This window comes from Sebastes fasciatus, chromosome 22 (assembly GCF_043250625.1).
Source record: "Sebastes fasciatus isolate fSebFas1 chromosome 22, fSebFas1.pri, whole genome shotgun sequence".
Taxonomy (NCBI): Eukaryota; Metazoa; Chordata; class Actinopteri; order Perciformes; family Sebastidae; genus Sebastes; species Sebastes fasciatus.
The window spans coordinates 14,360,209-14,376,225 of NC_133816.1; positions in this window are offsets into that span (position 1 = coordinate 14,360,209).

Sequence of the window (16,017 nt, forward strand, 5' to 3'; positions counted from 1 at the left end):
CCGGAGACGGAGAAGGCAGCGCTCGCCATCCAGAACCAGTTCAGACGTTTCCAGAAGAAAAAGAAGTAGAGTGACGCAAATGAAATGAGAAAAAAAGAAAAGAAAAAAGAACAAAAAAAAACTTTCCGCAGATGTACAGAAATACAGTAAATGATTTGAGATGAGTTGTTTGGGGGTTTGGGGGGCGACGGAGCAGGGATTTTAATTGTTCAGGATTTATTGTCATATTATGCAAAGTGTCATGAAACGCCTTTTTGCATGAGAGATCGACTGATATCAAGGATCGGGAAGTTGGAAATGGGGGGAAAGATGAGAAAAAGAGGTGGAATTTATAATCTAGCATGATGAAATACTGTAACCTCCCATCACCAAATTAACCTTTTCAAATGTCCCTACATATCACCCGTGTGTCCCTCGATGCTCCCGAACATGCGACCCCTGTCCCTCGTCCTCGCTAGTCCTGCAGATGCAACACAAGCCCAGCACACAAGCCGACAGAAGCTGTGCTTAAAAAACACACTTATCTCTGCCGACTGACAGAACAAGCACACGTCCTTCAACGTCGATGAAACAGGAACGCACAACAACAAAGAAAAAAAAAAAACAGAAGCACACTCTCTAGTTTCTTTCCTTTGCGCCTCCTTCGCCATCACATGCTTTCTTTCATTCTCCGTCTCTTTCTGCAAGGATGAAAATAACACCGAGTGACTGTCTCAGGTGTAAAATCACCTCTGTATCGCCTCCCGTGTAGGCCACATATTGGATTGCCTCTGCCAGTCTGATCTCATAGGTGACGGAGGTGGTGGTCATGGAAACTGGTTGCCAACTCGCACAGTCAGAGGCAATTTGCTGCAGGCGAGATCAATATGTGATGGAAAGTAGGCACGCGGCGCGCTCACACGAGTCGTTAGCGCCTCCCTCACGCGTTACGGCCAATGATTCGACACATTAGTGATCATCAAGTGTTTATGTGTCTCCATCTTCCAACGGCACCCTCAGTGATACCTGATGCTGTTTGATATCAACGAGTGGCCTGCTGGAAATCCATTCAAATATTCATACCTACTCATTTTAAAGCAACTATTCCAGTTAATGAAGTATGTGTTATTAGATCTGAAGAGGTTTCAGTGGCGGCACACTGCCTCTGTCACCGATAGTCCAAGGACAGGAAGTAACAATAAATTCCCACTGTTTGTTTTAATTTGATTAAACTAACAATGGGGTTTTGGCACAGGAGGGAGACGTCTGGCAATGCGAGATGATGTTTTTCTCTCACACATCTTGGTTGTAAATTGACTTTTCTCTGTGCCAGACAGAGTTGGACTAAAAGCAGGCTTCTCAGTTCTGGCCATGTGAGGGTTTATGTTAGCTCCTTCAGCTGTAGCTAGCTAGCTAAATAAGCTAAGGTTAGCTCCATGAGCCAGTCCTGGCTGATTTTTGCCAAAGGGGAGTTACTCTCCCTCAGAGAAACACTGCTCCTGAACTGTCTGAAACGCCTCGCTTGAAGTCCCGCCTTTTCTTACGTGACGTGGTGATGTCACCGAGTAACATATTTGCATAATACCCTCAAATGCCCTCAAACAAAGCTAGCTAGAGCGGAGCTGGAGCGCAGACCGAAGAGTTTGGTTCGGTTGACCAATCACAACAGAGTGGGCCAGCTTACCAATCAGAGGGGCTTTCGGGAGGGGGCGGGACAGGAGCTCAAACAGAGCGTTTCAGACAGAGGCTGAAAAGAGATGCTGCAGCACAGCCGGTATGAGAAAATTAAAGTGTTTTTTGAGCATTAAATCATGTAAACTTGTTCTAGTAAAAACCCAAAATACAAGTATGCACCTTAAAAACGAGCATAATAGGTCCTCTTTAACTCTTCACATTGCTCAGTTGTCACTGACTTGACATGACATAATATGAGAATTGAGCTATCTCCATAACAACTGAGCAAACTGAGACTGAGATACTGTTGAAAGCTTTGGAAAAAGCTAGTCAGGGGATCTTGAGTAAAGCTTTTTCTGGGATAGAGTAAACGGTTTGGTCCGTCCCCTCTCAAAAAAAAAAAAAATGAGACAGACTCTAAACATAACACAAGTGACGAATAGATAACAAAATAGAAACAGTGTGCATTGTTAACATGCCACAGCTTATGACCCCCGTATGTTTCTACTATCTTTACACAACCAAGAATAGTTTTGACCAACCAAGAATAGTTTTGACCTCTAGCAGGCCAGAAAACCAGGCCACAAGATATTTGCTTGTCTATACAACCGGCATCATATTGCTTCTCCGCCGAACGCTACACTTACGACATCTAAACGGGTGTCTGTCTCTCAACCATGCTCCGTGTTGGGTTACTCTGGGTAACTAAAACCTCCGCATCCTTAAATAAACACTTGATAATGATTGGGAGCAGATGCCAGCAGCGAACCTAAGCCCTGTCACCTTTAGATCAGACGGGACAGAAAGACAGAGAGACATTGCAGCTGTCTGACCGAGACGGAAAGAAAGACACTTGAATGAGGCTGCAGCGGTAAATATGAAGCACACTGTATAAATGAATGATTCCTGACAACACACACACACACACACATACACTCCTGCTTCATCCACGCCTCCTCCCCTCTCCACCCCATCGATGTATGTAGCACACTGAACTGCTTCTGAAAAAGCCAGACTCTATCGCTTTAATAATACTCTCACTAATTACTAGAATTATTATTGGAATGTAACCTCTTTTCTATTTCGAGGACAGGAAGCGGTTGCAAAAGAAAAAGAAAAAAACGTCGCTCTTCTCTGTCACAGTCCGGCCGCTTCCTCCTTCCCTCGCAGTTGCTGATGACATCACCTGAGTTTGATATCAAACCCCTTTTTCTCCCCTAACCGGATTTGACATGGTTTTCAAATAATCACTTAGTAACACGGATTTAGGTGGATTTGACAGGGCAGGCATTTTTCCGATAAAACACCTCATGTAAAAAGCATTGCGTGTATATAAATGTTTAAATCTGTGTGGGCCTGTCCAGCGTTGATACATTTGTGCTCGAGCTGATCGGATTAACAAGTTAGAAAACAGCTCAGATAAGCTTACTGGACACCGCTGAGATTCGACCTGCCTGCACCTGCCTCCTTTATATCCAGCTGTTCAACATCTCTCACACTGTACGCTTAGGCAGTGTTTGCAGACAGGCGTATAACACTCATTCTGAATTTTAAAGGCCCTACATGAACACACTATTTTCAACCAAAGTTTGAAGTGGTCACAGGGACCGTAGAAGGCTGCTTTTTCCATAGCTATCTTGCGTACTTGTACTCCAAAACCAGCTTTGGAAAATAAGGAAAACTGTGAAGAGCAAAGGGCAAAAAAACGCAGTTAAGCTCGTTAATCAACATGCGTAGTTTATCTTAGTTTTCACAAATTGTGAATCAATCAATGCAAAAACAATTTAGAGTGAAAAAGCAATAACATTGTGAGACAATTATATTTAGGAAAATCGCATTTAAAGATCCCTTCAAAATAAAAGGACTTTACTTTGAAGTTTTTCAGGGACTTTAAGGGCATTTTCATATTAAGTGCGATTGATTCTTACCGTGCCCGAGTATGATTACCCCCCTTTTCCACTCCCCCACCGCTCAGCTTTCACATTAGTAACGTTGTTCCATACCCGAGTATTGCGATTATGATTTATTGTGATTTTTGTTAATTTTTTTAACACTAGACCATGGGAAAAAGTTTATTCACACACTTCTAAGGACTTTTAATTTGAAAAATACATTAAAAATGTTTGATTGAATGTCCTGAAGTCAAATATATCATTAATTGTCAGGCATTACTTATTTAATTTTTTCCCAGCAACCCAAAAAATCAAAGACATTTCCCTCACAAATAAGTGGTATTTTATTTTTTACTTCATAAGGGACATGTAATGTTTTATACTACTGGTGAATACAATCCAATCCTATTTCCATATATGTATTTGTTAACACCTTATTTTAGTCACATGTATCCTTACGCTAACTTCGCCAAGTCCGTCGTTAGCTCTCCCGCTAGCTCCATTCTCTTTATACGTCCATGGCCGCTCCATGAGCTCACATTACCCAGACTGCAACAATAAAAGCGGTAGCTTCCTTCTACCTCCGCATAGATTCAAATGAAGCAAATATATCGATTCTGGCGTTAAAAAAAAAGATTTAAAAATCGCGATACATAGGTGAATCGATTTTTTGTTTTTTCACCCCTAGTATCGGGAAGGAAAAAATGGTATTGGAACATCTCTAATAGAAAGCAGTTGATTTGAGGATCAAATTAAGACCAAGTCAGACTGTAATGCTATTAATCCGGTTTATTTGAAACTATGTGCGGAAAAAAATCCACATTTAACAATAACAACGTGTAACACCTTTGATAATAAATGTACTGCGTGGAAAGATTCTGTCATCGCAGGATTTGTTCAGGAGCCACATCCATGTAATTGAAAACAGCCTCTGTCTGGAGGCCGTAAATAGCTACCTGTCACAATCTAAAGAAGCTTAATGTTGCTTGGCAACAGACATAACTTTAGGAAGTAACGGCAAGCTGGTCATTTCAATGTGAAATAAGACTTGTGATAAGCCTCGCGGATTCGAGGCTGTGAGATCATTGGTAGCGGTTTAGATAAAAGGTGACCCTGAAAAGGTCTGCGGACATGTTTCCATATGGCATCGGACGTTTTCCTCTTTTACTTGTAGGATTAGTGTGAGCTAAATGTCGTAGCTTTAAATATCACTTTTGTTAAAGGGGAGAAAGGAGTTTGATACAAATTCAGCATACAATGGAAAGCTGATAAAGCCATCAAAGTCCCCTACGGTCAGTTTGCATGCAAACTAAAAAATCTCTTTTTAATACTATCAAGCAGGGATATCACTTATTTTCTTTGCCAATACGTTTTACCCGATCCAATAACCTACCCCTTAACTGTTAATAAGCCATTTGTGTGGATGCACTTTGCTAACATAGTTGTTATCACAATGACAGATGCTGCTAGCTCAGATTAGATTTGTCAAGGCATCATGTATTTTTTCCAATATCTGATTCAGAGTTTAGCTAATTTTAAACTTTTAGCTCCCCTATACTGCACCCTTTTACAGCATATGACTTTCTTTCTTTCTTTCTTTGTCAATGCCGTGTTTTCTCTTTGCTTTATTAGCCTGACCTCATTTTACTTCCCCCCCCCTAAAGGCAAGTAAACGATGGGTTTGGCGAGCACAGCATGGTCGCCGTGAAATGAGAGGAGAGGAATAAAAACTCATGAATGGAGCGTATAGTTTGTCCAAGATGGCTTAACTAAAGTCCCCACATCCTCCTTAAAAAACCCTCTTGACGTCAGAGCTTGGCGAACAGCAGCCAGGGCTTTTTGTACGTACCATTTATACACTTCAGCGTCTGTACAGTGTCTCCCCAAATCCACGCTTGCCGACTTAATATCCTCCCCTGCTTGTATGTGTTTATCTACATCCACTTCTTATTATGCTTGACGAAGAATATACTTGATAGGGAAAAGTAATTGGTGCGGTATGCCAACGGCGGATATTTGGGCGCAGCTTTACAGCCTAGAAATGACATCAAAGCCATACTTTAGAGAACAAAAACATGTATATTTAGATAATCCGTTCTTGTGCATCCCTTCTGTTACGTTGTCTGTAGTGCCGCGAAGCAACAGTCGAGCAACCCAGGAGAATAAACGTAGTGCATCCCAATGAAATGACCATGCTACAAAAAGAAGTAGGATTTTAGTTTGTGTTGGAGATGATTGTACGTTCACCAGTGTGGCGTTGCAGCGTGCCCTTCACAGCGTGGCCAATCAGTGGCCGCCGTCCTTTCAGGGAGGCATCTGCCAATCAGGAAGCTCTACAGGGCCCCATCCCACAACCCACCAGATCTCCTTATTGCCTCTTCTACCACGACGATTGATGCTTTTATTTATTGCTGGTTATATTAAATTATGTTTCTATAATTCATGTGGATACCTGCGTTGTTGTTGTTGTTGTTGTGAACTCCTTCCGACTTGTTTTTGTTGTGTTCCTGATGTGTGAAGGCATGTGAAATCCATATTTGTATGTTTTAGGCTATAAATTCCCTCTGTGTATTTTGACATTTCAATCTATGATGTGTTGGACTTTCAGAAAATGGTGGCTAAAGGTGAGAACGCACAAGAACACTCCCTGTATTGTGTTTTCTGCACTAAATAAAATTTGCTGCATATTGCTTTGAAATCTATACACTTTGCTTTTGTCAATTTTGTCATTTACTTGCATTAAACATCAAAAACAGACAGTAATAATGAAGGGCTCTTCTTCTCTTTGTCCATTTCAACTCTAGCTAGATTAAAAAAAAATCAACCTGATCTCATGGAAAAGTGTATAAATAGCACAAAATTACAAGGACAATGCATTGTAGCCTTTTCCCGTGTCATTTTATATCTCTTTTGCATGTGATTTTTACGCCACGCAACAAAAGTACGGTAATGGCTGCAATTAGGTTTAGGCAACAAAACTACTTAGTTAGTTTAAGGCAACAAAACCACTTAGTTAGTTTAAGGCAACAAAACCACTTAGTTAGGTTAAGGCAACAAAACCACTTAGTTAGGTTAAGGCAACAAAACCACTTAGTTAGGTTAAGGCAACAAAACCACTTAGGTTTAGGCAACAGAACCACTTAGGTTTAGGCAACAGAACCACTTAGGTTTAGGCAACAGAACCACTTAGGTTTAGGCAACAGAACCACTTAGGATTAGGCAACAGAACCACTCACTTAGGTTTAGGCAACAAAACTACTCACTTAGATCTAGGCAACAAAACTACTTAGTTAGTTTAAGGCAACAAAACCACTCAGTTAGGTTTAGGCAACAAAACTGTGGTAATGGCTTCAGTTAAGTTTAGGCAACAAAAAAAACGCTTATTTAGGTTTAGGCAACAAAACCGCTTAGTTAGTTCAAGGCAACAGAACCACTTAGGTTTAGGCAACAGAACCACTTAGCTTTAGGCAACAGAACCACTTAGTTAGTTCAAGGCAACAGAACCACTTAGGTTTAGGCAACAGAACCACTTAGTTAGGTTTAGGCAACAAAACTACTCACTTAGATCTAGGCAACAAAACCCTTTAGTTAAATTTAAGCAACAAAACCTCTTAGGTTTAGGCAAAAAAACACTTAGTTAGATTTAGGATAAACATCATGGTTGGGCTTAAAAATAAGTACGTAAACTAAGTAAAATATATACGGAAACAACGTAACATAAGTACGGAGAACATGTCATAAACATTACTAAAAAACGTATAAAACACTAAAACACTAATATATAAAGGACATTTTATTTTTATTAAACACATATGTTCCATTTTTGCAGCTGTATTACATGTGTTGAATATAGAGCTCCTAAAGTAAACCCTTCTGACCCGGACCCTTCAGGGGACGCCAGTATTGCTTTGAGGGTCCCTTCAGGAGCTGGTTTCAATCTCGTCCCCTCTGGGTGCTGTTCCAGTTCAAACAGGCTGGTGGATGACACTACAGAACATGGCTTCTTCATTACACTGCTGGAATTTAGGAATTTGGAGCACTCAAGGGTAAATAGGACGCGTCGTCTTTGCATATCCCCTTGACACACATGAATGCGTGTACATGTGTGTCATACCACGGGGGTCAGAGAGGTCTGGCACGCGTCAGTGGTCCGGGCCACAAATAGATTTGTGTGTGAGAAAAATTAATGAATGACACATGTCGAGATAAACATGATACTTTTTCAAATATGAAGGAATTAAATTAAAAAAAAATCATTGATGGTCATATAAAAATGAAGGATCATCTTCTTGTGGTTTCTTACAAACATTCCTACAACATTACTAACCATAAAAACACAATAAAACTGAGTATTTCCTATACACTTCAATCCGGACACACCCTTTGGACAGTGCCAGCTGCTCCGGTGATCAGAGTGATCACTGCTCAATGTCCACAAGTGTTACTGCGCTTGAAATTGGTTTTGTTGAATAATTATTACCCGTATTAGCAGTAAAAACCTGGATTCACCTTATTACAGTCATTACAATGGAATAACATTAGATTTATAGTAAAAAAAAAAAGATTAATTCCACACTACACTACTGTCCTAATTCCAAGTTTTTGTAAAGAAAACAATCAAACATAAAAAATAAGAGCAAAACCGAGTAAGTAGGTACATCAGTCTGTTCAGTGAGCCTTGGACGACTCTTTTGGTTCTGTATTTTTTAATACCAGCCCCCAAGCTATATAGTTTAGAGAATATTATAGATCCGAGATGAAACTGACAGAAGAGCGCGACTCAGACAAAAGGCGCAATTACAAATCCGCTACTTCAGCACCACGGACAGCGCCATGGATTTATCAATACACAGCACAGTTAGGCTGCTGATATTTGAGAGCCGTGGTCGGGACCACAGATTCTAACTTGCATCCCATATATAATTTCCCTCTCTTTAAAAAAACATTTTTCCTGTTGAGGATCATTTTTCATTCTTGACGATCAATTCCCCTTTTCGTCAATTTCCCAGTAAAAGATCGATACATTTTCGCCGGAAGCAATGCTGTGAAGACATAGGAGGTCAGAGGTCATCCTGCTTTTGTTCCTGGAGCTAAAAAGATCATTTTACAAATAAATAAATAAATAGACACTGAATATTTTCTTAAAGCCTGTATTTATGGTTGGATATGTTGCTCAGATGGGTATTAGGAAAAGAAAACAGTCTTTCCAATAGCTTTTGGCTGCCCTCAGCATGAACTCCTCTATGATCTTCATCATCTCATCTTAAAAAACAAAAGAAAGATCCTGCAGCTATACAAAGAATCATTGTTCCGAAGTCTGTAATTTTAAGGATGGGGATTTCACATGTTTATTGAACCACATGAGCTTTAGCCTCAAAACGTCTCATGTGATCACATGACGATAAGACATGCTGCGTGCCTTTTTGTCCTCCGTGGCTTTTCAGTGTCCTTTTATTAAGACAAATGTGGGGAATATTTCAAGACGAGGAGAGACGAGATCAGATGAGACGGCATCAGATTAGATCAGATCACATCTGGAGGGAGAAGGGGTTAATGTCAGCGCCGTGCTCAGGCTGTTTAAGCTGTTTAAAGCAGAATTCGGTTTGCAGAAAATCCCACATTGGCCCTGAATGCACACGCTTTCATGTCTCAAATTACATTCAGGAGACACATATGAGTCATCCGGGCAACAAAAGCCATGTGATGCATGAAACAGTATTACCTGATAGGATGGGATACAGATATTACAGTGAAAGAATTCCCTGGAGGAAGATTCACTACCCCCATCCCATCAAACACACACACACAACATGCAGCAACAGGCAGGAGCTGGTACATGTGAATGAAGCACATGCGGTCACACATTTCTTTTTTGAATGACGAGGAAGAAAATAAAGATTATTCGGCTAAATATAAAATTCTTTCTGAAGCAGCGTTAAATTGCTGCTCTGTTAGGATGCTTTTGGCTTCCTCAGCAACGATTTGTTTCACATTCATACAGCTGAATAGATTGACACATGCAGTAACAGTCTTTAGAGACTGTTAATGTGTATGGGTAAAATCCTCTCCTGCACAAGAGGCGATGAATCTCCACATTTAAAGGAGCAGTGTTTGGAATGAAAATAAGAAGCTACAGTGTTATTTATTACTTTTTTCTGGAGCGGTGTGATGACTAACACCAGAGTCAACAGAAGCAGGAGTCTTGTAGATGATTCAACGGTAGGTGCTGTTGAATTATAGGTGAGCTTCACACTTTCATTACTCTGCTTCCGACCTCCAAGGGCGTACACACAACTGAACTCTCAGCAGTGCAGCCTGCACATTTTTGTTGCATTTTTAACTTTTGTGCAGAGAAGATAACTTTAAGAGATTGTTCACCGTAACCAGCTACCTAATAACATAGCATAATAACATCTTTTGACATCAATTCACATGCAGAACAGGTTTTTAATATATGACAGTATGTATTGTTTAACGAAATACAGGCAAATATACTTTATTTAATATCTATACGTTGCCTTTTAGTCGATGGTTTATTATTTGTGGCGTTCCATCGTACTTTTTCTAGTAGGAGGTTGGACATTTTTTCGAGTTCTGAAACGCAGCATTAAGCACAGCAACGCTTTGAGCTAAATGCTAGATGACCCCAAATGCACACGTGTGTGACAAAGATAAATAATACTACTACTACTACTACTACTAAGACTACTAGTACTACTACTATTATTAGCTATGAAGCTGAAAGTGAAACTTGGGTATATATGCGAGGTCTAACTGAACTGAATTCATATACTTATGCATTCACTCATGAGCTGAATGAGCGAATCAATCGGCGTGAGCCAATGAAGCACTTGGTAGTTAATGGTATTGGTGCTGATTGATGTAATTCACATGTTATGTCACTGTTGATTGATCACTCATGCAGCCTGCACCAATACTCTTACATAAGCATGCAGTGGGGTCAGTAGGGTTAGTTACAGAAAGAGTTCAGAAAACACCTTTCAAGTTGCAACCATGTGCGCATGCTCTGCTTTAGTGCCCTTGAGCAAGACGCTCACTATCAGCTCCTGATCCCTATCACAACTGGGATTAATATACAGTCTCACAGCGTTAATATTAGGGTTGGGGAAAAAAATGTATTCACCTACTGTATGTATCGCAATTTTTTTCCGATTTTGAAATCAATTTTTTAATGCCAGAATCAATATATTTGCTTCATTTGAGTCTATGTGGAGGTAGAAGGAAGTTACCGCTTTTATTGTTATAGTCTGAGTAACGTGACGTCATATCCGTTCTGTAACCGTCACTCAAAACAAACAGTAGCCGGCTGGCCGGCCGGCCATAGCTAGCAGAAACCGGCAGATACGACGGAGCAGAAAACGTTGGAGGGTTGGCGCGGATACGACCTGCACCCTCACAAGACATTACACGTTATCGTATTGCGGTAACGCACGGTCAAGCCAGCCGTCACTCGCATCTCCGTGGTCGAATCGGCCGACGCTACAACTGTAGAGCACCCATATACTGACATTTATGTTTAATACATTTAAACGGCCCCGATGGATCTGACTATGGATGTATAAAAAGAACGGAGCTGACGGGAGAGCTAGAGATGGACTTGGCGAAGTGAGCGGAAGTATACACAAATTACTACATCCGTTTTTCAAAATAAGATGTTAACAAATACATATATGGAAATACGATTGATTAGATTGGAAAACATGACATGTCCCTTCTGAATTTGAAAGAAAATACCACTAATTTGTGAGGGAGATGTCTTTTATTCTTTGATTTTTAGGTTGCTGGAAAAAAATATAAAATAAATAATGCTTGACAATAACTGATATATTTGACTTCAGGACATCTCTCACTACATACATGCTGAAAATCAAACATTTTGCACTGGATTCATTTAGAGATTTTCCAAATTAAAAGTCCCCAGAAGTGTATGATTCAACCTTTTCCCATGGTCGAAAAAAATGAACCCAACAAATCGCAATACTTGTAGAATCGCAATACATATCGAATCGGCACCCAAGTATCGCGATAGTATCGAATCGGGAGTTGGGTGTATCGTCCCAGCCCTAGTTAATTTAAGTGCCAATGCAACACAATTGCCTGTTAACCTCATTGACAAATGCCACATGATCAGATCCAGGAGGCTGTGGGTTTTTGTCCTCCGGTTGCCGGGGGCACCGCGAGGTTATCGGTAACATAGAGAGTGTGACACTATCCGCACTCACTATCAATAATGCTCGCTAGCGCTACCATATCCCCCGAAGGAGGTGAGAGCACCGATACCCTCTCTGAGAAACCAGAGAGCGTACATCGGGAGAGGAAGGCGGAGGATGACACAGAAGAGTGAGCTGGAGGGGTGGTTTGGGGGGTGGAGGGGGGACGCAACATGCTGAGATGTGAGAAAACTATATGGAGAGCTTAGAGGGGAAGCTGCAGAAGAGAGAAGTGGGTATACATTTTCTTAAGAAAAGGGCTTCTATCAGTTCTTGAAATTATACCATGAAAGAAAGAGATGGAGTTTAGAGTGTGAAAAAGGAAAGACAGGAAATACAGTGCAGTGTAGCTTGCCAGCAGCAGAGACTCTGCCTAGTGCTGGATTGCAGCGAAGGAGAGAAAAAACAGGAAGTGATGGAGAGAATAAGAGAAGGGGTATAGCTTCTATTTATAAGCCCTGAAAGAGAAGCTTTGGATTGGGTTATGGAAAATAAAACAGAAAGAACAAAGAAAAAGAAAACGAGTGAGAAAAAGATGGAAAAAAAGAGCTGGAGAGAGGAACAGAAAGGGGGGAGGAAGAGGAAGAGGGAGGGGGAGGAGGAATACATTTACCTTGACTGACACTGCGACAGGGAGAGAAAGCAGAATCCCCCCACTCCAAGAAATTGAAGCTCCACAACATCATGCGACACAATCTCTGCAGTGGGGTTTTTGCTGTATAGGGCTACACTGAATATCACAGCATGCACACACAGATGCATGCCCACATGTTAATGCAAGGTTGTGGTTGCATTTGTGCAGGTATAAGATGGACAGTTCCAACACAGATTTAATAAAAAAAATAGTAATAAAAACTTATTTTTTAGGGGGCAAGTTGTCAGAAAACAAATTTTAAGCGGCTACATGATTTCAACTATTAGCTGGTGAAAAAAGAGACAGACAAACTGAGGAAAATGAAGACATGTAAGACAATCAATACTATACAACAGATGAATAGAGATGCAGTGACATTTGCAGGAAGTGTGGAGGATCAATAGCATCTCAAAGACCCGGACATACAGAACCCCCCCCCCCCCCCCCCCCCCCCCCACCCACCCCCAACCCCCACCCCCTCTTTAATGTCTCATTGAATGAGGATGATCAATGCTGTCAATACGCTGCGGCTGCAGAGAAATCAATCTTTGTGAGGGCTCGGCGGGTGGCGCGTTTGAGGGTCATAATTCAAAGTTGTGGACTGGAAATAGAATGAAATGACATGGCAGTTTTCACCCCAACATTGATTTACTTTTGGAGAATTTTTAGCATGTTCTGTTTCTGTGCTCGCACGTTGCCACGGACGACAGCATCAGCTACGGTATAGGGTAAAAATGCAACATGAATGTAAAGTGGCAGAAGCTGGTGTTCCCTCACTGCCAGCCCAACGTCGCCCACCAGTGGGGGAAATAAAGGTCTGCAGCTTCTATTAACTGCTGTGTGCATTACACTGAAAATGTATAAGAGTACATTTAAAGGGGAATAAAATAACATTTTATATTATCATTCAGTGTGCAGGCTATTTAGAACACCTTTAGAAAATGTTGAATAAAACAATGCTGCATGGCTCCGACTACTGGGTGGATTGAAATTTTGTGCGGACATTCATGTCCCACTTAGGATGAATTGTAATAACTTTGGTTATGCTATTGGCTTAGACTTCAAATGGTTTAGTCCTCTGATAGTCTGGCAACCTGTCCTGTTTTGTATCTGTGCTTGTTTAGTAATATTGTCTTCTCAGTATATTCAAAACCCCACCAAATGTTGACAAACGTAGCCCAAATTTCATCTACCAGCCACAATACTATTTTCCCCTATCCTGTTTAGCCCAACTGAGAGGAAACCAATCCAATCTGGCAACAATTTTATGTCTCATTTGTTATTATTATTATTAAATTGTTGTATTTTATCAGATACAAACAACATGATATCGGCATTATATATTGACCATCGGCCGCCCTGCTCTCTAAACATCGGTATCAGCCATTGGAAAACTCATATTGGACGACCACTACATAGAATACTGTTTAAACAGTTAGAATACCTCAACATACTTAAACTGATTTGTACTAAAACTGCGACTCTGGAAAGTCACTACCAGTTAAACTTCACAAACAGAAAGTTTGATTGCATAAAAAAGACAGATTTTTATAAATATGGCAGTATGTTCTTTATGCTATGACTAAAATGAGGTTTAAAAAATCGCAACCTTGCTTACATTACCGCAATATATTTAATCGTAACCCCTGTATCATGTCACACATCGCCAGATTCTTGCCAATAATTATGTCTGTTTTGAGCGTATTTAATTTGGGATTTCAGACACGCCATTAGTCTCATTTGGGGTTTTTCTTACCCAAATCAAGGATCTAAGAAAGATGTCATATCTTGTCCATTATGTAAAGCCCTCTGAGACAATTTTTTATGAATAAAACTAACACGGTTTCATGCAGAGCAGCTTTTGAGGTTACGTCATTCTAAACAGACGAGGAAGTGACATACAGTCTCAAGCACTGGTTAACCTCAGCGCCGGTAGAGTACAAACTCTCCCAACGAAACTATTTCGAAGCCTCAAGAGGAGGTAGAAGATGTGCGATTAAGAAAACACACCAATCACAGATCAAGTTTAAGCAGTTACACCCAGTGGTCCAAACAGGAAAACAGATTGTACCTGATACCTGACATACTTGAGCTGACAGCCAAGAGACGAGCAGGTATGTCTGATATCTCATAATGTGTATAGTGAGCGAGAAGGGGACTTTTACATTTACATTATCTATAGAAAGGCTTTACATACATTACAAGATATGGCTATTGTGTTGAATTTGTCGGACGTTCTTGCATAGGATAATTCAGACACTATACTGTATGTTAGGCTTTGGTAGAATACTGCAGGTTACATTTTTATTGCTCTGTATAAAAAACAAAACGTCAAACTCAAAACTTGGTTAATGACAATTTTAGGCTCAAACTGCATAGCATGTTTGTGATGAGATTGATTTAAAACCTAAAAATGACTGAATTAATAGCTTTTATATGGATAACCTGTACTGTAACACACTCTTTTGTTCCTTCCCCAAAGATATTTCCTCCTACTGAGCTGTTCCTCATGCTTTTATGTATACCCTAAGTGTGGATAAGTCTATTTTTAACCATTCACATTCCATTAAACCTGTTGAAGACATTTATTTCCGCCAACTAAAGTGATTGCGTGGGACTTTCTCTGGTAGCGCCATAATGTATAGAATTTGCGAGTTTGATTTAATAGAAAAGTCTCAGTCTGCTTTACACTAAAGACTGAAGAGAGCAGAAGCTTTTAACTAGGGATGCATTGATACTGACTGACTCTGATAGCCGGATCGGGTATCAGTGACAATGGGGCCGATCTATTCAATTCGTTGCTGCATTAAAAAGGTTTACATTGAATTATAATTCCTGTTAATTTTGAAGATTTTTTACCAAGTTGTTGGTGTACGATTTATTATTTTAATAATAAATAACGATTCACTAAATTTATATCTATGTATTTATTTGTTACATTTTGTTTTACAAAGTTAGGAAAAGTGATGCTTAAGTCAAGACTGATGTTGCCTTACACATAAAAAAATTTATCCCAGTCACTTCCACACAGTGAGGCATACAGCTTATTAATTAAACACTGGTATCGGATCGGTACTCGGTATCGGCCGATACCCAAAGCCCAGGTATTGCTATCGTTATTGGCATTGAAATCTCTAACCTGAACATACAATAAGTTATATTCACAGAGCCTTCCCTCTCTGCTTAACAGACTCGTCCTGCTTTAGAAAAGTACACAGTTAAACCAACCAAAGAGCTTATAGAATGATAGCCAAGCAAAGAAAATAATAATATTGTCAAAAAAGAAGCCTATTAAGTATCTATGATTGTTAACAAAAAAAAAATACATAATACAGACAGAGAATTTTAGTAAAAGTCCCTAAAAATAACAGGAATATTCATCTCTGCTGATGATTCACAGGAAATAATCTGCTCAAAAATCATCCAACGCAATCGTTTTACACAAACTTCCTGCAGTTATTGCATTCACAATTTGGGTTAATTGTACAGCTTATCAGTTGTTCTGTACTTTTATTGTCATGCATTGAATATAATGTGAAAAATCCATAAAATATGTCAGGGGTCTTCAGTTTACTTGATTTTCTCTTACGGAAAAAGGTTGGGAACC